This window comes from Struthio camelus, chromosome 5 (genome assembly GCF_040807025.1).
Source record: "Struthio camelus isolate bStrCam1 chromosome 5, bStrCam1.hap1, whole genome shotgun sequence".
Classification (NCBI taxonomy): domain Eukaryota; kingdom Metazoa; phylum Chordata; class Aves; order Struthioniformes; family Struthionidae; genus Struthio; species Struthio camelus.
This window is the reverse complement of record NC_090946.1, coordinates 39,156,175-39,182,063: the sequence shown is the minus strand read 5'-3', so window position 1 is coordinate 39,182,063 and position 25,889 is coordinate 39,156,175. Positions and strand designations below refer to the sequence as shown.

General features: G+C 40.1%; 1 protein-coding gene across 6 annotated transcripts in view; it reads left to right on the top strand.

Annotated features, from left to right (window-relative positions):
• Nucleotides 1–25,889, top strand: part of SLC39A13 (solute carrier family 39 member 13) — a 55,328-nt gene that overhangs the window by 7,392 nt on the left and 22,047 nt on the right. The window contains exon 1 of one of the 6 annotated variants that reach the window (XM_068945694.1): nucleotides 7,496–7,794. The exons of the other annotated variants lie outside the window; for them this stretch is intronic. The gene's annotated coding sequence lies outside the window, so the exon portion shown is untranslated. Of the gene's footprint in view, nucleotides 1–7,495; nucleotides 7,795–25,889 lie in introns of those variants that run through there. 6 annotated transcript variants of the gene reach the window in all.

Below are 25,889 nucleotides of genomic sequence, written 5' to 3'. Positions count from 1 at the left end.
AGTGAATCAGAATCTGCACACCGTGTGCTGGAAATTCCCTAAATGATTTCAGTGGTCGTTAAGAAAAGGGAAATGGTTCTTTTCTGAGTAGGAGATGGTAGGAGACAGAGGAGTAGACACCAAACCAGGGCCACGACTGAGTATTCATAACTCAGCTGACTCTGTCCCCAGACTGCAGGATTCCTACCAGCTTAGAAGTGGACAGACTTTCTCAATGGCTTCGTCTGCTGAGAGAGGTCTAGTTAGTAACCACTGAGTGATAACACAGTGGGTTGAGATAGTTACAGTTCTATTAGCAATACTATGTGCAGTTACCTACAATATGGGCAAATATAGATAAAGCTGCTGATTAAATGTGCTTCACTGCTACTAAATGGAGCTTCATCTGTTCTCCAGTCAGCTTATTCCCATTCCTGTACCTCTTGGCTTACTCAAGTTTGTTGTCTTTTCAGTCCTGGACCTCATCTACATATGAAACCTTCATTGTTTAATTAAAATTTATGCAAATAGTGGATTGTATATTTAAAACAGTGCAAACTTCTAACTGACTAAATTAACACTATTCACAGTTGCAGTGCATTGTTACCAATGTTGGTTTTGTGCAGTTCAGTAATACACAAAATAAACTTAATTTAACTAGAACAAATATTATGTTTAGACCAACATTTTTGAGTCATGATTTAGTGACTTTTCAAGTCATGGTTTGTAGGTGTTTGCAAGTCCGTGAAGTACTTTTGAGAGATCTGGAAAAAAAAAAAAAAAAAAAACAACTTGTTCTCAGTGGGCATAAATTCACTGTGTAGGACCACATGCACCTTCATGGAAACATTTTGGAGATCTGCAAATAAAAAAAATGTTGAACTTTTGATCAGAGGAAGCAAATGACTTTCTTTTTTTTGTATAGCTTTTTTTCCGAGTACCATTTGCCTCCAACCAAGATCTTACCAGCAGCCCCCAATCCCTAACTGGCTGTAGAATTTCTGCTATGGTAAAAAGAAATATAAAATGTCTGTCCCAAATTAGTGACCAAATTTCTCTCCACTGAACCTATGGAAAAGTTTGCCTTGGGAACAGCAGTCAGAGGACAGAGTAAATACATCCGGAGCGCAGATGTTGTTCATCGCACCATCCCAACTCACAGTGTCCTCAGTCCTGCTCCTGTTCGTCCCCATTGTTGCTTCTACCTACTTTCCTAGTAATCTTCCCTTGATGCTATGGCTAGATTAAGCTTTTTTACTCTTTTTTTCTGAATCCTTCATGTAACTATAATCTTTCTAGACAGCACTGTATTCATCCATCTACTCTGTCTCAGGTGTTAAAGGTATCTGAGGTATGTAGAGGATTCTTCTACAAATGAAGATCTTCTCAGTATTACTTTTTGATTCACAATGAATGTTCTGGTCATAATATGTCTTTGCATGCTCAGTGCAGATTACTGTCAACCTAGAATAACTCCATGACTGACTGCCCTGCCATGATTTAACCTTCCAGAAGCCATCACTCCTATGTGCATTGTGCAAAAGTTCTTTACCGCTTATTCACAGACGTGTGACTGTATTTCCACTTCTAGTTTATGCTACTTTAACTGTGTATGTTTAGTGCAAAACTCTGCTTCACACTGAATATTTTTGAATATGCAGACCTCTTTGCGTGTTTTAGAGTGAAAATGATGGTGGTGGGACAGAATTTAAAGCAAATCCGGTCTGCAATTAAACACAAACCCACAGCAGTAGCTGCTGGACTGAGCTCACCATGTAGTTTCCAAACAAGCTGACAGCAGTAGGAATCGTGGTTTATAAAAAGCTGCCAGCAGTGCTGAGCTGGTGAAGAGAAAGAGGAAGCTACAACGGGAAAGAGAAAAAAAAAGCACAGCCAAAGGCAACTTCACTTCTCTGCCTTTACTGTTTTTAAATAGATTTGGCTCAAAGTTGCTGTTGACAGTGCTGTGAAGAACAACAATAAGTTCATAGATTGAGAATCTCACAACATTTGTGCCTTTCTGAACACCACCTGCAAATTGTCTTACAGCTCTAAGGGATGTCTTTGTGTATGTTTATGTGTATGTGTTTGAATCTGTGTATGTATGTATGTATGAATATATACCATGTTACCAAAGCTATTGCTCAAGAGCATGCCAGTAAACACAAGTTTACTAGAACAGCATTTGTCATTTTACTCCTCCTTTGCATGTTATGATGAGCTGGTTTCCTGAGCTTGTTTCCTGGTGTTACCATCCACTTCAGTCTGTGAATTTCACCTGATTATCCTTCTTGTCCTATGAAAAGTGGAAGATTGCTTCTTTTCCTCAAATTACCAGTAGGAGGAATGACCTGAGGCACTGTTGACTAAATCAACTTGTACTGGGGGTTGGAATTATGAAAGGTTGCTCTTGAAGATCTCGATTGGGAACAGGGGCACAGACTGACTCTTCTCACTTGGGGAAAGAACTCTAGCTGATCAGAGGTTCTCTAGCCAGAAGGCAAGCCTCCTACTAGGTTATCTGGGTGCATCTTGGATGTTATTACATGTGCTAAGGCAGATGATGGAAGATATGCTGTGCAAAAGGGATAGTGTAACTGGATAGTTAACCCAGAAAGCAGGGAGAGAAGTAATGTGCAAGAGGCTGACAGTTAAAATTATCTGGGTTAGATACTCCTTTATTTTGTGTCATTCTGAGATCACAGCTTTGATCCTTTGCACTGTAGCTGAGATGGGATTAACTGTCTGTAGATCTGATAAGAAGGCTTCAGGAAGAAGAAGACATTGCAGCAGGAAAGACCTCTGCAACTCTGCAAATTAACTGCATTTTGTGTTACATTGTATGGTTAATTCCCTGAAAGAAGAACATGTCAGAGAGTCCTTCAAGAACCAAGGGCTGAGTCTGGGGTTCGTGACTCTGCATCTGAATACAAAGATTCTTTTGTCAAAATGACAATCTTACAAAGATGCCATAATCTTTTTCAGTAGCTATGCTGGTCCTAGGAACAGGGCTGCCATGAGCCCTAAAAGAATTGGGCATCATCCTTGAGGATAACCTGAAGAGCTGTTTAATCTGCCCTAGCTATAACAATAAACCTGTATTGTTGCAGTGTAGATCACAACACTAGCCAACCCTCATCTGTTAAGTGGGAGGCACAAGGTAAGTCGCAGAACACATGAATCCCATGAGTTTCACTTTTTGGCACATTTGCTCTTAGTGTCTGAGATATCTGTACATACTAAGGTATCTTCAGCTTTGTCACCAGAGCCTTTTATATTTAGAAATAGCTATTAGTTGGTAGTGGGATGTGCAGTGCTTTTTTTTCCTTTCTGAAACTTTATAACGTCAAACCTTCAAGAGAGGCAAGGCTATAAATTATTCCCTTCCACAACTTATTCTTTGATAGGGAAAGGAGGGCGTGATGGATACCTATTCTTCCTCAGAGTCTTCAGCAGAGAACATTCCCCATTTCTTTCCATTCCCACTTTGCATGAGGTAGGAAGAGACCAGGCCTCTCTTCATGGTCAGCGTGTGTAGGCTTGGAGGAACACTGTGTAGCTCCCTTTCCCTCCAACAACAAATACTGTAAGTTCTTTTGCAATGTTGCATACACTTGGGATCTCTCCCAGCTGCTTTTTTGCTATCTTGGAAAGAAAGTTTCCTAAATATTTTTCTGTTTATTTTCCTGGTCCAAACAGTCCTTAGAAAGATCAACACTTGATGCAGCTATTGTAGCAGTAGTCATAAAACCATGATTCCTGATCAGATCCTCAACACCTTCATATTCAGTCATTATCAAAGGGTCTAGATCTGCTTTCACAGAAACAAGGACAAATTTTTCACCTGACCCCAAAGCACTACATCTAGAAAGTTGGGTATTGGGTGTTGGGAACACAAATGATGAAAGATGCTTGACTGGAGAATAAAACATAGCCCAAATCAGGAAGCCATTAACTTGCTGTTTGTACAAAATTAAATGGAAACCATTTTCTGTGAGCTTCTGAGCAAAGTCTTGACCCATCCCACATTCATCTTCTAAAATCTTTAATCTTTATATTCTTGAAACAATCAAGACTTAACTTTTGAAGTTAGATATGTTAGCTTGTAATCCTCCTTTGCGAGTTTACAAGGCTTTATATTCTTAAGTTTGATTCATGTTTGTTTTCCCATGGAGAATCACCTCCATTTTGGAAACCCAAAGATCTGATGAATCAAATTTTGTCAAATCTGTGATAGTCTGTTAATTTACTACCTTTTCATGAAGAACTATTTATTGTGGCCATCACATCAGAAAATGAGAGGCGCTTGAAAATAAGCTTTCTTAGCAGATCGTCCTTGTAGGGTGATCTTGTGGCATTAAAACCTTGTATAAGATAAAATAGCTGGTAACTTAAATGTCAGTAAGTTTATAATCTCTTCATTATAATAAAGGAAAGGATTTTTTCCCTAAGCTTCATTCCTATGTGTTGTGATACTAAACACACACCTTATACATCCTGAGGGCCGCCTTCTATTCTCAGAATAATACTAAATAGTTTAGAGGGCCACAGCAGGACTATCCGCACTGCAGAGTGCAGCAGTATCTTCCGGATCGTTCATGCAGGTTGGTACACCTACTTAGCAAGACACTAAGCGGAAACTTAGGCTCAGCCATGGGTCTGGGCATACCACTGGCTGTCACACAGCTACCTTAGGAATCAGTTTGAAGATCTCAACATGGTAATACATTATTCAGGATAGAGATGCTCCACGACAGTTCATAGCACAAAGAAAACACCTTCCTCTGAAAATCGGTGTAAAATGTAGTCAGTAAGCAGGGCCTTCCTCTTTTTTTAGCATCTTAACACACTCCACTGAGGCTGAAACTCTTTTCCCAGCCTGTCTTAGATGTATCTTAAAAGGGCTTAGAAGGACTGTGGTACAGACTTCAGTACGCGTGCATTACGTTACTGTGTGACCTCATGGACAGATCAGACGGCAGATTGGGAGAACTCTCCTACAGTCTGTAGCAAGGACTCTTCTGGTCATCTTCTTAGCAGTCAGAAATTGCTAACTTGTCATTACATCCATTTGAAACAGAAGATTGAACAAAATATTTGAAGCAGTTTTAAAGTGGCTATGCACTTCTGCAGTTTATGGTTCTTCTATTTTTATGCAGATGGATCCTCAAGCCACTTTCTCCCTTCACATTTGTTATATGGCTTTCACCAATGAGATGTTGGATCTGTTGTGGAACTAGGTGTCTGTTAGGACTAGATTCCACTTTTCTTTTTTCTTTCCAGCTGTATAAGGTGCACATCCAGCAGAGTGCATCCTATTTGGCAAAAAGTTTAAGCCCTTTCACACATGCACGTGTGCCACAGGTAGGCTCCATGTTTACCAGCTTTGAACAGGTGAGGAACTTTCTTTCTTTCTTAAAACAGAGCCACTCCTTCTCTGAGTACTGATAAATCCAGAGATGGTATATCCCCAGAGTGTGTGTACATGTTTCAAGGGAGCATGGTTATTTCCTTTGGACTGGACTGCAAATGCAAAGTATTTCAGGAAAGTATTTCTTTAGTCAAGTTTCCCTTGAGTCCAGTTTCCTCAAATTATACATAAAACTGTTTTTAAAACAGTTAGAAAATGTTTATACTCAGTTTATTGCTGAGCTTTGCTATTCCTTTCATGTATTGCAGTGGCCTTGGTTGCACCTGTCTCCAGCCTACCTTTATGCTCATGCCTGTCTATGTAGAAGGGAGTGAAAGATGTTTAACCCAAGCTAGGAGGTATTTTTTTTACTAGTTTCTGATTAAAGTGTTGAGAGCATATTACTTGTTCTCTGCAAAACCCAGTTTGATTAGGAAAGCAACATGAAGAGCAAGAGTGAAAACAAGACTCAGAAAGGGATTTCTATTTTTAAAAGTAATATTATCTTTTTATGGATCTCTCCCATAAGCAGAGAAACTCTTGCTCTTCTTCCACATTCCCTACCATTTTATGCCAAATTTGGGAACCTGTATGTTTGATACTCACTTATGCTGTTGGTCCTGAGTAGAGAAAAGAGGATACTTGGAAAATGAGAATTGGGCCCTGAATTCCTAACTACTTCTTTCTGAATTGTTATCCAGCTCAGCCCTGCAACTTCTCACAAATGTGTTCTTTTATGCAGTGATATGAATTTGTTAAATTCTGGGAAATTCTGTTACCACAACTTTTCCTCTTTAACAGACTTAAGATATATCTAACTGATAGCTACAAATTCAAGCTTATTTCATGACTATACCACATGAAAATCTGAAGTGAAAATCCTGGTATTATGTCAAAGGACAAGACTGCTGACTAGCAGTGTCCGGAGTGGAGTCTGTTTATGACAATCCCCATGTGAAAGAACAAGCTTCCAGATTGTTCAACTTTGTATATGCCTGCTTTTCTTAAAAGTCCCACATCCTGCAGTTTTCTAGGGCTGTCCACACTGATATTCATCCGTCTCTATTTATCAAGTCTTGAAGAAGTGAGAAGTAGGATTATTTACAGTTAGCATATTCGTTGGCTCCTGCTGGAGTACAAACTATGGACACAGTGCATCATCAGTAACCTTAATGCAAGTTCGACGCTCCCTCTGTAAAAGCCTGCTGTTATTTCACATACACTCTTGTTGCTGATGATCAGTGGATAAACAACTTTCATAACAACACTGCAACTCCCTCTCCCCCGCTTAGCAGTCTGACAGTTGACTTGATGGTTAGCCACTGACTTGTAGCAGTCTTGGGTAGCCAGTTTCCAGATAGCAACCTGCTTCTCTGGTTGTTATGGGCTCTTTCAGTCATGGGATGTGGTTCCAAAGGGCTGGGGTAGACTTATCACACAGGTCTGTGAAGGCCTGCTTCCTCTTGCAGAAGTTTTGGAGCCACTGTTGGACATCAGTAACTGCAAAGGGATGTGATTTGATCCTCTATGTTCAGTTCCACAAAATGCTGAGGTACATTTTGGGAAAGCTAGCATAACTGATCATGGCATCCAAAACTGGTGTGTCTTCCATGTTACCGCCCTCCATGTTTTAGCATTGCATTTCCCCCCAAGTTCCAAAGACCAGTCTGCATCTCTCTACACTGTTTCTCAAATTTGTGAACACCTCAGCTGAAGTTATAAGGAATTGCCCTGCAAGAACCATGGTAGCGCCACACTGCTACAAACTGAGCAGTGTGCCAGATTGTCAAAGCTGTGTGTGATTCAGGACTGCAATAATTACGGTTTTAGACTTGGAAGGAAAAATAAAAAAGTTGCCTTATAATCTATCATAGACTGATTCTCAGAAATATTTTGCTCAGTGGTGTGCTCAGGGAAAATGGGATGTGCCCTTTCTTCTTCTAGTGTTTTATATGAGAAATCTAGTATATATACAGCTAAGCAGGCTTGGTGAAAATTACAGAATAGAATGTGGATAAAGAAGTGGAAGCTTGGTGGCTGAGTCACTGCACGAGATCATGAAGATATCTAATGATGTGTCCCTATTTCTTGCATTCTCCAGCAGAGCCAGTACCTTCATCCTATGAACCGGGAACTGAGGAACCCTACACTTGAGCTCAGAGAGCTTCAGATTAAATCAGTGGGTGAAAAGAGAAGAAAGTGAAACAAATGCAATGCAGAGAGAGGAACCAAAGCTCTTTCATATTCACTTCTCTGTGAAAAGAGTCATGACAAGGCCCATGACAAGAATTCAGAAAGCAAAGGAACATTCATCCGTATTAGTTATTTGTGTAAAGCAGTCTAAGTATATGGAGGACTTAGGAAGAGCAGGAGGGTGCAAAGGTCCAGAAAGTGGACAATCATGTGTAAGTATCTGGGAGTATTTTAGAAGATAACAGTGCAGCATGTGATCAGCAGCAAATAGATTGTTAGAATTAAGGGTGTAGGTGGGTAGGAAATGGAATCTAGAAGGCATTCTCTTTTGTACATTAAATGTATCCAGCACAATGTTTAAATTTGTCAGTCAGTTGGATTGAACATACCGTCACTTTCAGGCATGAGACTTAAAGTAAGATCAAGGAGTAACAGAGCAATTTGGTTTAAGTAGCAGTCTCTGTTCCTCTCTAGGCTGACCCCAAATGCTAGGAGTGACCACACATTCCTTCCTAGCAGGGACCCACCAATCCTTCCTTTCACCACTGCTCCTTCCACCCAGAAGAAAGAGGTCTTCTCTCTTATTTTCTCACTTTCTCCTTTTGTTTTATTGATCTTGTCTCCAAAATGTAGCCCTGGGCTGCTTTGGGCATGGCCATGAAGACAACAGTAGTGAGTCAAGGCTTTAATTGTGAGCATCTCTGGAGCAGGCTGGGGAGCTTGGATATGAACTGAAACAGGTTCAAAATATGTCATGTTAGTTTGTTGGAAAAGTCTAGTGCTATGATGGTTAAGTTAAAGCATAGAGGGAAGGATGATATTTAATTCGGTGAGCTTAGTGCATGGTAAAATGCACACTGCCTTGTCTATGCAAGATTTCTCAAGCATAGTTATTAGCATATGCTAGCTAACAGGTGTTAGCCTAAGATTTCTGGACAATCTAGGGGCCAATGTGATTCTGAAGCTCAACGTCCAGTATGAATTTAACTACTTTTCTTTTTTCCGTGTGTGTGTGTGTGTGTGTGTGTGTGTGTGTGTGTGTGTTTGTGTTTGGTTATGTCGTAGTTATTTTTAAATAGGTATGGAGAATATCTCATACTGATAGCAAATTTTTAATAATAATAACTGGAGAAAGTTGCAACAAGATAGGTTTATTCTGCATCTTTTATCCTACATCAGAGGATTTTTGTGTACTTATTTTCCCTTCCTTTTCTGTCTTTTACCAAAAAGAAGTTTCGTTCTTTTACTAACAAAATGCATTTAGTGCATCTTTGAACCCTCCAATGTTAGAATGATTATTGGTCAAAGGTTCACAGAAAGGCAGTTCTGTGTCTCAATAACAACCTGCCTGTTTATCCACTGTTACCAACTTATTTTTTAATTAAAAGCCTTGCAATACATGGTGTTTTGCATATTAAAAAAGCAAAGAAAAGACTTCTTGTTCTTGTTGCAGAGAATAGGCTCTGTCTCAAAGACTGGAAGACAAATAAAATGACCAGACTAACTCTTTTCCAAAAGTTGTGTGATTTTTCAACCAGTCTTTTGTCATCTGGCTCTTGACTTTTTACTATTTGGAGATGGCAGGCTTTCCCCATCCTTTTTTTAATGCACAAGCAGGTAGTCCAGAACTACCAGAGTTAGCGTTCCAGCTTTGGAAAGATTTGGGATTTTTCAGTAAGGATGGGATGGTGATTCATTCTGAGCTCTCACAAGACAATCATGCAGCTGCCTCTGTTTCAAAATCAGCAGCCCCGCCAGCTTGTCTCCATCAGCCTTGAGAAAACAGGAAGCACAACGGCCACCACAGGAAGTGGTGCGTTCTTACACCCACCCCAAAAAACTTAGCTGCTGAACCTATTGCAAAATGTTAACAGAACACTGCAGGGTACACAGAGAAAGAGATGAGAAATCTGCTGACCTTTGGGTGCCTGTGCAATTCCTGACTTCAGTTTCTCAGGCCTGTAACTTAACTCAGTCATTAACAGCCAGCGTCCTGTGTTTCTCAGTCATTATAGCTCAAATCCCCTACAGAGGGAGTTAGTCTTAGCAGCGTTTGAAGACTGCTATTGTTCTTGATTATTTTGTATCGTCCCAACCATTTGTACAGTAATGCAGTAAGACAGCTTCTTGCCTGAAGGACTGACAGACTGAAAGATAGAAATAGAGAAGATGGGGAGGATTGTGTTTTGTTCATAATGATTAACTATGTACTCATTTCCTTGGTAACATGGGAGAAACGGGTGTTTTTAGGGTGGAGATATATATGTATATCTTGTGATTTGGGTATTTTTCATATTAGAGAAAAAAATATATCTCACTCTCATGGTTGCAGAGAAAAAACTGTATCATAAGATTTCAGAGAAGAGAGGTGTCATGTGCATATAAAAGCAGGAGCCCAGTGAATTGCACTGAGTAGGAAATACCATTCTGTGGGGATGCTGTGGAAAATGGAATAGAGCTAGGAATGGCTGAAGGAGATGAATGGGATAATCTGCGACAAGAAAAAGAGGCAAGAGAGATACAGTAGGCAAAAAGATTTGAAATCTGAGAAGGCTTTTTCTTGTACTTGGATCCTGAAAATGATCTTGAAAATTTGTTTTGCATAGTCAAAGAGCAATAAATGCAAATTTATATGCTAGGTGATGGGCAAATAAAATTTTAATGGGGGCTTTTGAATTAAGTGAGCAAGATTTGTGAGTTGGAGAAGCTACTGCCAAAGAAATGCAATAATGGAAGAGGCAGGAGAGGATCAAGAATGGAAGACTGTGTTAGCTGTTGAGACTAGGCCTGGGCATTATTTTTCTGTCAGATGTTTCATTTGTCCAATAAATGGTGATTTGGGCCCATCAAAACTATTTGTAAATTCTTGTTAAATTCACTGAATTGTTTTGGCCAGAGTTGGAGCTTTTGAAAGCTGAGTTTTTTTATTGTTTCAAAATTTAACGAAGTTTAAAGTGAAAAGGTACGTAATTATGGTTTGAAATAAGTGTTTCATCGAACTCACAATTAAATATCAGGGGTTTTCCATTTTAGTAAGAAAACAATAGAAATGTTTAGGGTTAAAATAAATTTCCTATACTTCCTTTATTTATTTATTTTTTAGATTCAGCCACTAAAAGTCAATTATTCATACAGCTCTAACCAGACAGAGAAAGAATGTCAGATTCCTGAAATGGCCTGGAGGAAAAAAAAAAGTTGGGATATGCACATAGCTTAGATGCAAGAAAAAGGAAAGGGGAAAAAACAAACACGAAGCTCAGAGTTGCAGTCTCTGTGACAAAGAAATGGTGGTCTTCAACAGTACTGGAAGACAGAGAATATTAAGAGCTATATTGCAAGAGATCTGAAAGTCCTATACAGAAAGAAAATATAAATTTGAAGTCAATGTCACTAGATCACTGGAGAAAGATCCCTAGGAAAATGGCTTGATTTTCCTCAGGCAGCAAAGATGCATGCAAAATCTTTACGCGATCTTGCCTGGATGTGGATTACTGAGAAATATCTTATGCAGCAGAATGAATAAATGACATATCTCTTTGTCTCTCAGCTCTCACTCCTAAGTGTCTTCTTTCTCTGTCCCATTTCAACTGATCTTATTCTGTGGTGAAGGGAAATGCAGTTCTATAGTAAATTGAGTATTTTATCTGATTCTGTTAATCTGGGGAGTCCTCTGTCCAGCTTTCTGCTCTCCAGATTATGTTTAGAGTGCTGTTTATGACACTTTTAGCACGGGTTACTTCTGTAAATATTTGATCTGAAATAAAAACTTCATAATATTTCATTTTATACAGATTGTTTCCATTTTGCATAGTCATTCAGCAGGCGACTTCAGTTTGTCTTGTAACTCCCCTCATTACGTTAACTCTCTTAACAGCACATACTTCGGAATTTTTCTAAAGCTCATAACTGCTTTTTTTTTCCCTGCCATGAAATACATTTTCATTTCAAGTGTGCACAGAGATTAGCAACATGACTAGTTCCAATATTAGCACATCCATATTCTCTTCTTTTTGATCTAACACCTCTCTCATCCTACTGGTTGTTCTGTCTGTTAGTTATTTTCAGAGATCTAAAAGCATTAATAAAATCATGAGGTTTACTGGACCAGAATACTGCTCTGCAAAATCTGAACATTCTTCTTTATGCTTTGAGCTCCTATATGATCTCCTGTGAAAAAAAGGTCTTTCTCAGCTTTGCGCTGAGCCCATGTCTTGTCTCCTGAAAACTGGGATGCCGTTACCCTTTCCTCTTGGTGGCAGACTAGATAAAATATATTCTGATCCTAGTCAGTATTACTGGCCTCCTGTTTGTTTCTAGTAAAATCTCCCAATTCGCACATTTGTCACAGATTTTCCTTGGAGGTCTTCAGTGTTTATATTTATGTGGACAAATTAGCACATCCTTTAACTCCAAATTTATCTTACCACTCTGCATCCACACACAAAAATGACTAGCTCACTTAAAACTTGAGGTCTTCATGAAATTCTGGGAATACGGGACCAGTACTTAAAATTAGACTTCTAGGACTCCATATCATGGCATGTAAGTGTGAAAAATAGCCTGACCTCAGCAAGGGAGTGATCCTTATCATGACTGTTCATGTGAAAATCAGTCCTGGAAACCAAACATTCAGAAACAAACTATTCCATCAGTTCTTCCTCATTTACTTCATTCAACTTTGACCACAACTCACAACTAACTTCCAGATGTTTTCCAGAGGTCTGATCATTCTTTTCAATCTGTTTCTAGCTTAACATGATTTTCTCCTTGTGACCTATCCAAAGTGAGCATTAATAACTTCTGCAGACAGAAATTTAAGTTCTTAGAGGACAAATCACAAATTGTCATTCATTTTCACAACACTAACATACAAAGCCAGTAAAGATGATCAGGGAAACCAGGAGTTTTCAGTCCTCTTAATCTTTTTGTGCTTGTTAGAATTGTACATGCTCTCTGAAATTTTTAATATATTTTAGTGGTCTCCAAGAATGCAGTATGAAAATAATCTAATGTATGAGGCAAGAAATAGAAGGGAAGGGGTACATTTTATGCAAATGCACTCAGAAAGTGTTCAGGACTAGTGACTTTTAAGTGCTTAGGAAGCTGAGTGAATCTTGTAGTTAAAAAGAGTTTTTTTCCGTGCCTTTCTGCAGAGAAAGCATTGATTGGTTGGTTTGGTATAGCACTTTGCATGTCAAGTAGGTACAAAACCGTCTTTAAGGCTAGAAAATCACCCTCTGTGTGTAGAGGCATAATTTGTAATAAACTGTATCATGTGAGGGCAGATTAGAAAATGGAAAGCAATCTTAAGGATGTGGACTTGCCCAGTCTTTTTTTAAGAGCCAGATCTGTACTATAGAAGACTAAGTTGGTTACATTTGATTACATTTTGTTCAATTATTTCTTCCTATTTTTTTTCAGAGAACTTTTTCAAAATGCCAAAGCTGCTATTATCCCTCCTAACTATGGCTCTACCTGGCCAGTCTCTGAACTGGCTCCTCTACCTTTTCTTTCAGCTGTTCTTGCCAAGGTTATAGAAGGCCTCAGGTAAGCATCATAGATGCCCAGCTTTCTAGGCCTTCACAAAGAAGTAAGGACAACAGGAAACATCATTTATCCCGTGGCCATTCTATCATACACGTTGATTGCTTCAAATCTATTTGTTTTGATTTTTTTTTATTTGAAAATACTCTGTAGACTTTACTCCGTACCTCCATTTGTTCTCTCCAATTCACTGGTCAGGTAATCGTTCTGATTGTTCTCTACCCTATATTGCATTTCTAGTAGTCAGCAGCTTCTTTTAACCCCTCATAACTTCATTTTGCTAAGCTGCAACTCTTTAGAACCCATTTTGTGAAATAGGGTTCATGTTTATATGCTTATTTTGTTGTTTGGGTGTTTGTATTAATTGACAGACAAAAAAGGGATTAGGGCTATGGAGAAAGAGAAAAAAGAAATGAAGACTGAAAGTTCAAAATAAAAATGCAGTCTCATCACTTTCAAACTAACACGGTAATATAGATATATTCCAGTCCATCAATTTCATGATTCAGCCTTAGGTCAAAAGGTATTATTTTATTACATTAGTTGAAGCATAATTCTCTTCAATTTAGAGGTAGGATTAACAACAGGAAAAAGGGCAGGGCAGGGCAGGGCAGGGCAGGGAAGGGCAGGGAAGAGAAAAGAGCAAAGAGAAAAGAGCAAAGAGAAAATAAAAGAGAAAAGAGAAAAGAGAAAAGAAAAGAAACCTAGTTGATATGCAAGGATGGATGTGTCTGCGATGACTTAGATAGTAGGACAGTAGGAAATTTGATACATTGACTGTAAGGGAAACAGTTTGCTCTCTCCTTAGACGCTTAGACTAGATTTTCATAGGTCCTGAGTTCTCTTGATTTCAACTGCAGTTGTTGAAACATTTAGGTTACTAGATATTTTACCAATAAATAATCTAATTCTCAAAGCTGTATCAGATCTATAAAGTATAAAATCAGCAATACTTTTGCAGCTAAACCAGTGCAGAAAAATACTTTCCTTGATGTAATCAGAACTTAAGATTCTTAACTTAATAACTTAATAATCACTTAACTTGATAACTTAAGTGAATCATTAGCTTTATGTATTGCTTAAAGCAAATGTTTCACCTTTTCTTCAACAAAATCAGTACCTAAAATATGCAAATTGTTTCTTGTGAATGACAGAGGATTTCCACATACCAACTCCATTCTGGTTACACCAACTTTTCTTACAGGGAACAACCTCCTTATGTCAGGATTATGTGATAGAGCTGAACTCAGGGTAAGAACAGAGTTTTGTTTCCTCTCTTTGTGAATTTTTAGCAGTTTTAGCCTCATTTAATATTATGCTTGTTCCATGTTTCAATTATGCAGATGCTTACAGTGTTTTTTCCCTTTGAGCAGACAGCTTGAGTCTGAATCCGATGACACAATGGTTGCAAGCACCCTGCTCTGAACATTGCTTAGGGAGAAGCTGCAGCTGCCATACATCTTCCTGGAAAATCCACACTTGCTTGTTCTATAGCCTTCAGGAACTTAAGAACCTTTCTTACTGCATTAAGCTTCAGAAGATCAGGTAGCAGATTTTCTGAAAAGAGGTTAAGGACCACGCTGAGGATGAGATCAGCTCAGATCTCTGTTTTTCCAGTGCTTCCTGTCTCTTCTATTAAAAAGTGCATCATTCTAGTGCATTCTGGTTTAATAGTGCATTCTATTAAAGACGGTGCAGCATCTTCCAGAACCATTAGTCTCTGTCTCCAGCTTCCACAACCATCAGTCTCAGTCTCTAGGGCTATATGCAGCAAAGCTGGACTTCCTTTTGGATTTGCATTCCCAGAAGCAAGTGACTTCAGCTAGGTGCCTCCACAACTCCATTAGGGGCAGAACTCCACTCTAAGCCAGAAGGTTTCCTCCAGAGTAGAGCCATGCAAGAGCCAGCGTGTGGGCAGTGTGGGTAATCAGAGAGCTAACATGACAGTATAGGTATAACCTGCATAATTCCAGTCCGGAGCAGCACCATTAACCTCAGCAATGAAGGTTAACTTCTCTGCCACTTAATGCCGCTTTTTGTTTCACAGAGGATACTGTTTTTGTCAGGTGAAAGAAAGAACTTATTTTAGAAAGTCTCTTTCCTCCTGCATCTCACCTTCTATGGCAGAAATGTCATAGGGCTGATCCATAACACTCCAGTACTGAAAAATGGATAATGGAATAGTCCATAAACAAAGTCTTTATTTTCACACACATATACACAACGCTCTTCTGATTTTCTTCACTTTTCGATGAAGTAGAAGGAACAAAAATAATCAAGGCTTGCATGGAGAAAAAAAAAAAAAGATAAAGCAACTAGACCTTTTCTACCCTGCATTTGTTCCATTTGGTGATAAGCTTGACTGTATCTCTCCCCCACCCATGCAAAGATTGAGCTTTGTTTCTTTAGGTCATAAATGGCATGATTTTGCATTTCTGCCTGCCCGTCTGGTTTGGGTGAAGTAAGGCAGTGGGGCTTTGCAGAGTGGGACAGCTGGGTGAACTGCTTCTTGCTCTCTGATTCTTTCTTTCTCTTTCAAAGTGAGTTGCACTAGTCCTTGTGGGAAGGAAGGAGAAGATGGTGGTTTTGCACAAACATTCTCAGTGACTTTTCTTTTCTGAGGCAATCTTGGAATTTCCCAGAAGTCTTTTGTTTCCTTCAGCTCCTCTGATAAATTTTTTTATTCAATTACTGGACCATTTTCTTTTCCTGAGCCACAGCCAAAGACTTTGTTGCTCTCTTTTACTGCTATAATGGAAAAATAACCTTTGATCGTCTGGACATTTTGGAATGTCAGGGCAGTAATAACTCCAAAAAGATGTGGCTGCTTGTTGCCTCTGGTGGATGGATTTTATCAGAAGAGTTGGTGCTGATTTGTATCACTCAGCCACACCAAGGTTATACAAAGAGCAGCAAAGCCCCAGGAGCATAACAGTCGGTCTGCTCTTAACCTCAACCTTTATCTCTCACAGCCAGCTTCCTTCCCACACCACAAGCACCACGTGTTATTTTACACTGAAGCAACACTAAGCAACTGAGGTCTATGTGCCCAAAGAAAGAAGACGGAAAAGGAGGATGACATGAACACAAGATCAGTGTGCCGTGTGAGGACTGAAAATTATGGAGCAATGCTCTTGTAAACCAGTGCCAAACTACTACATGCTAGGGTTTGTGGGCTTTGGAGTGGTGGAGGTAGGCTTTTCATCAGTCATTTCTTTTTTGTCAGGCTGTTACCTTCACCTCTAGATGATGAGAAATGAATTTGACTAACACCTGCTGAACGAAATGAGAGAAAGCTGAAGGAATTGGGGATGATAGCACCTGCTTTAGTCTGTCTGAAGGCACCCATGACTAAAACCAATGCCCCCATGTGCCCCAGGGGGATATATTCATGGTACTTGGTTGGTGGTAGCTCCCATAAGGTTCCATCACTAAAAGGTCACATCGCCTCACTCCCTCCTGATTAGAAAGTTGTTGAACGGAGTGAATAAAGTAGGAAAACTGTGATTATTTCCTCTTATGCATTTCCTATAAATCATCCCTGCAGGGGAAGGGTAGTGCTTACTGGAGTTCAAGGCTTTCTAAAGCCCTTGGCAGGGGGATAAATTCTGGAACATGTGTGCCTGGAAAACAAACAGAAAACAAAGGAAAATCTAAAGCCCAAGAGGAAAAGTTTGTCTGAGTAAGAATGTGCTGGTGTTTCTTACAGAATTACCATCAAATATGACAGGGAGATATTCAGTTGCTGAGAGTTTTGTGCTCATAAAAGGGGGAAAATGTTAAAGAAATCATAGTAGTATTTCTTATTCTTCTTCTCGTTGATCTGCAACACAAAATGATAAGCCATTTATAAACATGAGATGGGGTAGGCAAAAAAAACACACTGAGACAGCTGCACAGACCAACAGCTGTGACACACACAGGAAATTTGGATGGAAAGAACCATTAGTGCATTGAGACCATCTCCTCGCCTGTTAGCAGGGCCAGCCCCCTTTTAGCAGACTTTGCAAAAGCAGCTCCTTCATGACAGATCTGAGTGCTTTTAAGATTTTGTGCTTTTTAAATACCATCTCAGGGAAAAAGCCTTTTCAGAGATTAGTTTCTTCCCCACGTTTTCTAATTTAAACTTTGTCCGTTGTGCAACAGAAGTAGGCCTATACTCTGTATTTGTAGGACCTGTCAAACTACCATTTTGTTCCTAAAAAGGATCTGAACTTTGTCTTCTTTTTGGATCTGCATTATCCAAAAAATTATTTTTCCTTTGTTGTTCTACAGCGTGTTCCATTAAATGACAAAGACCATCCTAGGACAGACATATGACAACTAGGAACAGCCATTTTGCAGCCAATGTGCTGAGTGATGGATATGTGTATCTTAGATCTTACAGGAAATAAATAGCAGGCAAGACGGTACATGTCTCTTGGCACATCTGTTACCAAGCCTCAAATATTCTAGTTTTGCTTTGCAGACCGTATACTTATCCTCTCAATCCCTTCAGAGTGGAGTGGATTACAAGGTTGATGAACACAGGTTCAAATTTTAGAGCCTATGTGACAAGTCTGCACTCGAGTCATCTTGATTGCAAGTTTCCACTGGTAAGCTAACCTATTTCAAATTAATTCCAAGGAGAAAATACAAAATAAATATTCCACATGGAACTGGATAAATCTCATGGCCATTCAATGTCCAAAAATATTCTATCCAAAAATTAAAACTGTTATTTTATCTTATTACAAGTTATTAAAGATACTTGATGGAAATTTTTTTGAAGAGCCATAACTGGAAAATTACTAATTCTGTTGGCAAAATAAGAGATTTGAAGTCCTGTCTGGCTCTTAAGCTGAGTCTATCCTCTTCCCCATCTTGCCAAAGATAGAAAACCGTGTGTCTTCTGTCAAAATCCCACAGCAAACTATGTGGAAAACAAAAAGCTATAAATACGTCCTCCCCAACATGAAAGGTGACTAATCTGCTGCGTCCAATAATATCACCCTCTAAACCCCGGACATTTTGCTTTGCCCTCACCTATCTTTGTACAAAAGCCACATTGTAGCGCTCTTTTTCCCAACTACCTCTCTCTTGATGTCTCCTCCTACTACATTTGTTGTTCTCTTTCAATCGTCAAATAATTGCAAAAGTGTCATCTTAATTACCTCTGATCTCCCAGTTGCTTTTGCGGAAAGGTAGATTTCATTAAAAAACAAAAAAAAGAAATTGAAAATGCTAACGTAGGAGAGTATGATCCTCTGTTTAGGGTCTGGTTTGTAATCTAGGATATTGGGTTAATGTCCTGGCTCCTAGACTCATTAGCCAGTCACTTGCCCCCCTCCATGCTTTCGTTTTCCCTGTCAGTCACAGGGGGAGACGTGTTCGTACTTTGTTTGAAGTAAAAGACTGTGTCTAAAGAATCGTAAAATGTTTTGAGATCTGTTGATGAAAAAAAGCACTAAATGCTACTATCACAAGGAAAAGAGTTAGTTGAAAGAGCGCAAAAGAGTTTAAAATCCGTACAGGTCTGGAAAAAGACAGTGAAAGAATTCCTCCAGCTTTTACTGCTTGTCACTCACCCGTTATCAGTTGCCATGGCATAAATCATCCACTCATTCATGAATCTGCCCTTTTCTTACATTTAATGGGAATAGGTGATAAAAGTAGTGTTGTCTTTGCTACGTATAGGCTAAAGATTTCGAAGGGGGAATAGTTCAACAGCCTATGGAGTTATAACATGGTTCTGTGTATCTTCATATAATGATGGTACAACAGGATTTTTTCTGAATAGACTTGGAATGTTTGAAACTATGAGATTTTTATTGCGTATTTTCCTTTTGGCTAAGGCTTTGTCTGTTTGTTAGCTGGTTGCAAAATAAGAATTTACAAGAGGACAGCAGAGGAGCCCAATTCCACTGAAAGAAATTATACTTTAGCTCTTTTCATCTGTGAATTTTCCTAGATTTTTCTAATTGATATCAGGTTTTAATTGAATTTGTGCGCAAGATCTATAGGCACCCTTTCTTGATAAATTCATTTAGACAGTCAAAGTCTGGATTTTCCTCTGCATAATTTAGCAAATCTATAGCAGGTTTATGTGTTAGTTTAAGGTAGGGAAGTTATACCTCATTGGGCTATGAAAACATGATTCAGAAAAGTATTTATCTGCACATAAAAATGTTAAATGCTTATGACTTTACATGCAGAAAAGGTTTATCATTAGAAATTTTTTGGATGGCTTGGTTTAATCTCTGCCTTTCCCTGTTTTTTTTGCCAGGCCTCCTAGGCTTCTTCCATTCTTTGACATAACTTACCCTCTTTCCCTGCATATTCTCAATATGTTTCATTTCTCCATAACTTCTTGTCTCTGGGCACCTGTGTCTCACTGACTATATCCATGACTCCCCCTGCCTTTTTCTCTTCTTTTCTGTGCCCTTCTTGTATCTTTCTAAGTTGTCTAATGCTTTCCAAGTCCTATGCCATGCATCCCTTTCCACTCTGTTTTCTCTCCTCAACACTCAAACTGGTTTGTTAGGAATCCAGTTACAATGCTGTAAAGCCAAACTGCAGTTCAGTTCCATCTACAAGCTTAGGAATAAAGCATGTTGTAACTAAGCACCCTAACAAGAAATTTTTGCAGTGCAAATAGGTCTTCTGTGTGGGAGGCCAACTTTCAAATGTGCAGTGTATCATTTGAAGAATTCCCTTGGGGCTCTGACCTTGTCAGACAAGTGTCTCAGAAACTGGTACCAAATGGCTTTTCATGGTAAACTGTCCAGTCACTGTCTGGTTATCAAGGTTACCTTTTAGAAGACCAGTGAAGGATGGCATCAAATCTTGGTTGTGTCTGAATGTGTATGTCATCCATGCCTGAATGAGGAGAACTCAGCCTGCTTCACCCACAGTGCCAGAGCAGGAGGAGCTAGGACAAAAATCAGTGGCTCCATTTTGACATAGGCAGGAAGCAATGGGAGGGAGGGGGCCTATTTCTTCAGCATAAATAACATTTTTGTGACTCTCGTAACATGATTCAGCAGCTCTGATGTCAATTTACAGTAACAAAGGAGACGGGAGAAGGTCTGTGTGGGAAGGAGTGTTGACAAAAGCATCTTGTACAACTTCCTCTGGGCTCCTCAGCTGTGTTATCAGGGGTGGGCAGCTGTGTAGGACAAGCCCAGCATTAGGGGAGCCAGGCCCGAGACTGCTGAGAAGAGGTCTGTGGCAATAGCAAGAAATGGGAGTGGTAGATAAGCTTTCAACCTCAGGATCTGTGATCCTTGTGGGGCCACTGGCTCTGCCAACCAGCCATTAATATGTGGATCATTTGCTCAGTGTAAGTAAATGCCTGTGCCGGAAAAAAGCTGCACTGTGCACTGTTCAGGGCAGAGCCCATTTCCTATAGTGCCTTTGTGACGCTCTAAGATAAAGGATGAACCTAAAAATGTCATGGTTGGTTAAAACATCTGTAGAACTTTGCAGTATTAATTTGGGATTCTCTTTTTTGTATTCTGATTTTTCAGTTCTGGAGGTTTCAGGTTTTCAAACTTTTCAAGCTGCCCAGCACTGATGATAAAAGAACTTTTGAAAGAAAGAGAAACTGAGATTCCACAGGGACTCTCATTATGCCAAGAGGTAGGGCTTCCGGGAACACAAAGCAAAGATAAAATACAAAACACTTAGTGTGAAGTTGTGGGGAAAAAAGATTTGGCAGCACTGTATTTCTCTTGACTTTTTTCAGCTATCTGTTCTCTATCACAATTATATCTGATACTTTCCATATCAAACTACATTAAGATCAGTTTTCTGGATCTGGTCTTTGAGATCCTATGCCTGACTCCCCATTTTCTCCTCCTAAGCCTTTCTTTGAGTTGGTCCCTACATAGACTTTTTCCCTCCAGCTGCTTAGTTCCTTCTTCCAATCCCTCCTCTTGATGTCTCTGCTAAATTTACTTCTGCCTGCAACTTTTCATCACTGATTATAGCACCAGGAAAACACTGGTCTGTACTGGATTGCTCATCTTGGTTGTTGCGTGTGAATTGTTCTGTTTAGTTAGCCAAAACTTCAGGTTTCTCAGATGACTGTGTAACAATGAATGCTGCTTGAACTGCAGCGGCAATTCTCTTACTATTCTTTTTCTGAATCCAGCTCTGTGATTATGTCTGCCACTGACTTTCAGTCTTGCCTGTGGCACTTCCACTGTTGCTCCAGTCCTGGGCTTTTTTGCCAATTAGAAAAGAAAAGAAAGTAAAAAAAAAAAAACAAAAAACTTCCACTATCTACTTTGAAATACCTCAGATGAACTTTTCTTCCAATTGCGCTCCGTTTAGTTCCAGTTTTACACAGCTTCTGTCACCTTAAACAACAAATAGAAATGGAAAAATTGAAATCTCAGAGTCTTCTTCAGTCTTTGAGGATTTATTCCATTATACAGCATGCCAGATTCAAACATAGTAGGGGATGTTCCCTTTGGTGTTCTTACAGAACTATTTGTACCAAGTTACTGGGGAGTTTTGTAATCTACCCACATGGAGACTGCACTGATTCATAATCAGCATGAACCCATGGAATAATGAGACACAAGAGTCTGGTAGGAGACTGTAAACCACTGATTTGGCCTCTTCATGCATAGAAAACCAGGCTGGACTCTAATACCTGGATTTAGAATTTGGGTGGTGAACACTTAGTGATGAATCCTCCAGTATTCAAGGAGCTGAAAAGTTTAGTTTCTGGCTCTGCTGACTTGAGGTGGGGATCATTCTGAATCACAGCATTACTGCTTTGGAGATCCTTGCCCTCAATGAGCTTCAGTCACTCATTTCATTGTAGTGCCCTGGTATTTAATCCTTGCTTACACATCATGCCTTAGAGTGTAATCACCAATCTCATAATCCTGCCGTGTGATTGCTGCTCCACTTAAAGGGAATGTAGCATTGTACAGTGTGGAGCCTACAGCGTTCAGGATGAGTGACAGCATAGGTCTCACTGTTCTCACTGTAGCTGGGAGTGTGAATCTTGGCACTAGTGTTCAGAATATGGACCTCACCATGCACACACTGGGGAGAGTACAGATCTCCTTCTATGCAGGAATGAAAGTGTGAATCTTGGTTATAAAATATTTGTATGTCTGCAACACTGATATTGAAACACGCATACAGAACTGCAGCCTGTTCTCTGTGAACTGAAAGGCAGGTATCATGCTGTACCCTGTAGACACGAAGAAGATTGTTAGGCTGCAGAAAACAGGGTACAGTGATTTTAACTGTTGAGCATCAAGCACATAAGAAAACCTTCCTTAATGGTCAGAACTCAGCATTAATTACTTTTATATATAAGAAAAAGGCTGTGTATCAAACACATACTTAGGTCCAGCTCAGCAGGGTCATTGTGGCCTCTGTATTATTCAACTCTGAAACCTTAACAAAGAAAGAACCCATGCAGGTCTTCTGCTTTACAACCTTCCAGCGCTACACATTGTTCATGGCCATATACGTGACTTCCCCTCCTTTCCTCCCTTAGAAGGACTAGGTAGAGCACTTTTTCAGGATGAAGCTCACTGAATTTCCCATGAATCGTCTTTGGCTCATCTGCCACATTTCACACATCTGCCCTAACCTGCTCCCTGGTTATATCTTTCCCCGACCAGGCCCATCTTTCTCCTTTCTCCAGCAAGATACTGGAGTCTGCCCAGCCTAAATAGCAGTCATCAGGCAGTCCATTTATTCCTTACAAATAGTAGCAAACTGCAGTGGGTCAGACCGAGCTCCCAGCTGGAAGCTGTTCATCTGTGCGTGGAAGCAGATGTAAAGGAGTCACTGGGGCTAGTGGCCAAACTTGTGGTGCACACAGAGTTAACATGCTGACAGAAACACTGAGGTTTACATCTGAAAAACCAAATATAAAAATAATATGATGAGTAAGACTAAAATTCCCTGTTCTGAGCTTCCATGGGGCCAGCTCCCCTCCCCCCCATTCAGGGCTCAGCAGTCACTTCTCCTTTTCTGCTGTGCCTTGCAGAAATGTGTCCTGGGATGAGTCAGAGCAGGACTTCCAGGCAGTAGCATTACTGCATTTGGCTCCCACCAAAGAGCAGGCAAAAATGCCTGCTGCTGGGGCCTCACAGCTCCTTTCACACACTCGGAGGGCTCCTCCTCTGATTCACTTGTTATCTCTAGATATTGTTTTTCCAAATCATAGAATCACAAAAATTTAAGTGGGAAAGGACCTCTGGAGGGTGTTTAGTCCAGCTTCCTGCTCAAAGCAAGGCTAACTTCACAGTTAGATCAGATTGCTCAGGGTGGTGTCCAGCTGAACTTTGAAAGTCTGCAAGAATGGAGATACCTCACAGCCTTCCACAGCCTCTGTGGAGATGGACAGCTGGGCACCTCTTCCACTGCCTGACCACTCTCACTGGGAAGAACTTGTTACAGTCCTCCTGCCCGACCCCATTCATGGTCGATCCTGTTTCTCTGCTTGCCCGTGCCCCATCCCTCAAGGCTTAATAGCTAGTCTCACAGATGTACCACCATCACTTTTTTTTGTTTGCTCTCTCCAGAAATTTCATTGAGGCTTTAGTACCTTCTCTTTGCAGTAAGTGCACTCTCAGGGCCTAGCACTACTTCATCCTTGGCACTATTTATCTTTCAAAAGGCAGTTTCTGACTGTAGAATAAGAAAAAAATGCATTTAAAAATGTTGTGGGGACAGAGTGCAGAGAGAGTACTGTTAGGTGTGAGGAAGCATGAATTTACTAAGCCACTCCCCTCCCTTGATTAGCAAGTTTTATGGTGGAAATTCAGCTACCAAAATGTTCTCCAAGAAAAGAAAAACACCCCCCAGCGGTGATTAGAAAGCCGGGAGTCCACCTGAGTGAGGGCTGCCTCCTTAATCAAAAGTAGATACTCTGTATGTTTTTCATTAGACACTCAGAGCGTAACTTCCACTGAGGTTGTGCTTAGCTAGAAGAAATTCTGCTACCGCTTCAGAGTGGCAGCAGGGACGGTATAACACATAGGGCTCGAGTTGTTCCCTTAGAGCCGGAATAACACCTCATCTCTGGAGTGAGAGGCAGCTAGCTGTACAGCTTGCAGGCCTCGTTCCCAAAGCCTGATTGCACACAAAGCCCGAGTTGCATGCTCTGGCTTGTAAACTGGAATGGCAGGAACAAATTATCATCAAGCAGTCACTGTAAAATGCCATGTAAGTTCCTGCTGTATTTGGAGATCGTGTGAAGGCCACTCATGTATTACCCTTGGGTTTAATTGCTTATGTCCGGTAGCACTGTGAAAGATCATATCTAATATATGCTTGTATCTTCTTCCCTGCCCTATTGCTGGTGAAATTTCCCCACTGAAAGCCGTTTTCATTCAAACCCTGAAAGGGAAACGGGAAGTTGTTCAGTTGCTCATTTTGAAGGCAGGCAGCACCTCCATGCGGTGTTTCTTAAGAATTACAGCTTTAACAATATTTCCACTTTGGCCAACATTTTATCAAGTTGCTCCCGAGCAACTGTGAGCTACCAAACTTTGCTATCCAATAATCTCAGGAACCAGCTAGACGTGTGAGAATAACTGATTTTCCATTTTTTTCCTTTTATATTTATTTTGTCAACTCTTCAGCCTAAATGCTCTAACCTGATTTTTCAGATGGGTGACTGGGCAATAAATGTGCCTTTCGATTGAAGAAAAATTTTAATTGATTCGACATATACTACAAATTCTGGTATTTCTTTTTGGCCTGTATAAAAAATGTCAAAATGTCAAAATGCATTTTTGTTTAGACTTTGTGAATCAAATTGTTTGCAGCATTGATCATTAATTCACTAATACTCTTGAGTAACTTAATTTGTCAGTAAACAAATTATTTGTCCAAAAAATATGCTAAGCTCCACTGATACCTCTGAGCTTTTGTGGACACACAACATGCCAGCCTTCAGGGGGGCCCGGCATGAGGTGTACCCCATGTCTTTGTCTTCCTGGGTGCCAGTGAGCTGTGCAGGCTTTACGTCTTTGTTTGGAAAGCTGCTTCAGTTCTACCAATGCATTGCGACATTCAGGCAGAAAAGTCACAGTAGAGCACAAACCTCATAAATATGAGAAAGTGCTAGAGGAAGCCCAGTAAAGATGCTAGAAAAAGAGAAGCAAGAACATTAGTTTCAAGTCAAAGAGGAGGAGGATTGAGTATGTGGTGACTGCATTTGTTAATTTACCATTAAAAGTGATCTAATTTTTTTCTCCTCAGCTGAGAAAATTGTTCAGTAAAGAATACAGAAATCTAAAAGTTGCTTTCAGAGACATCAGGCTCAAGAGTCTCAGTGGCTTGGGGAAGGTAGGAGAACAAAGTAGTTCTGCTCCCTGGTCCAGTCATCCAAGAGCTATGGTGACAGAATAACAGCTTTTGGACCCAGCCTGCTGGACTCTTGATTTAGCTGTACTGATCTCTAGACTATCACTGAAAATTCACTGTAGTTAAGAATGCAGCTAACGACTGTGAAAAAGCTCCCTTTGATGCACGCTGTAGCGGCAGCTGCCACTTGAAGACATGAGTGAAGGAGTACACGCTTCATCCAGAGTTCTGCTCTGCTTCCCTGGCTTGCAGTGAAACACAAACTAAAACTGTCTTGGAGTGAAATCCTTATCCACTCAAGTCAAAAGCAAACTCCCATTTACTTCACTGAGACCATGAGATCACTATTGATCCTAATAGTCCAAAATCCTCAACATGTGGCTTAGGTTACCTGAGGAAGTGCTTGTCTGTGACTGTGATAATTACAGATATG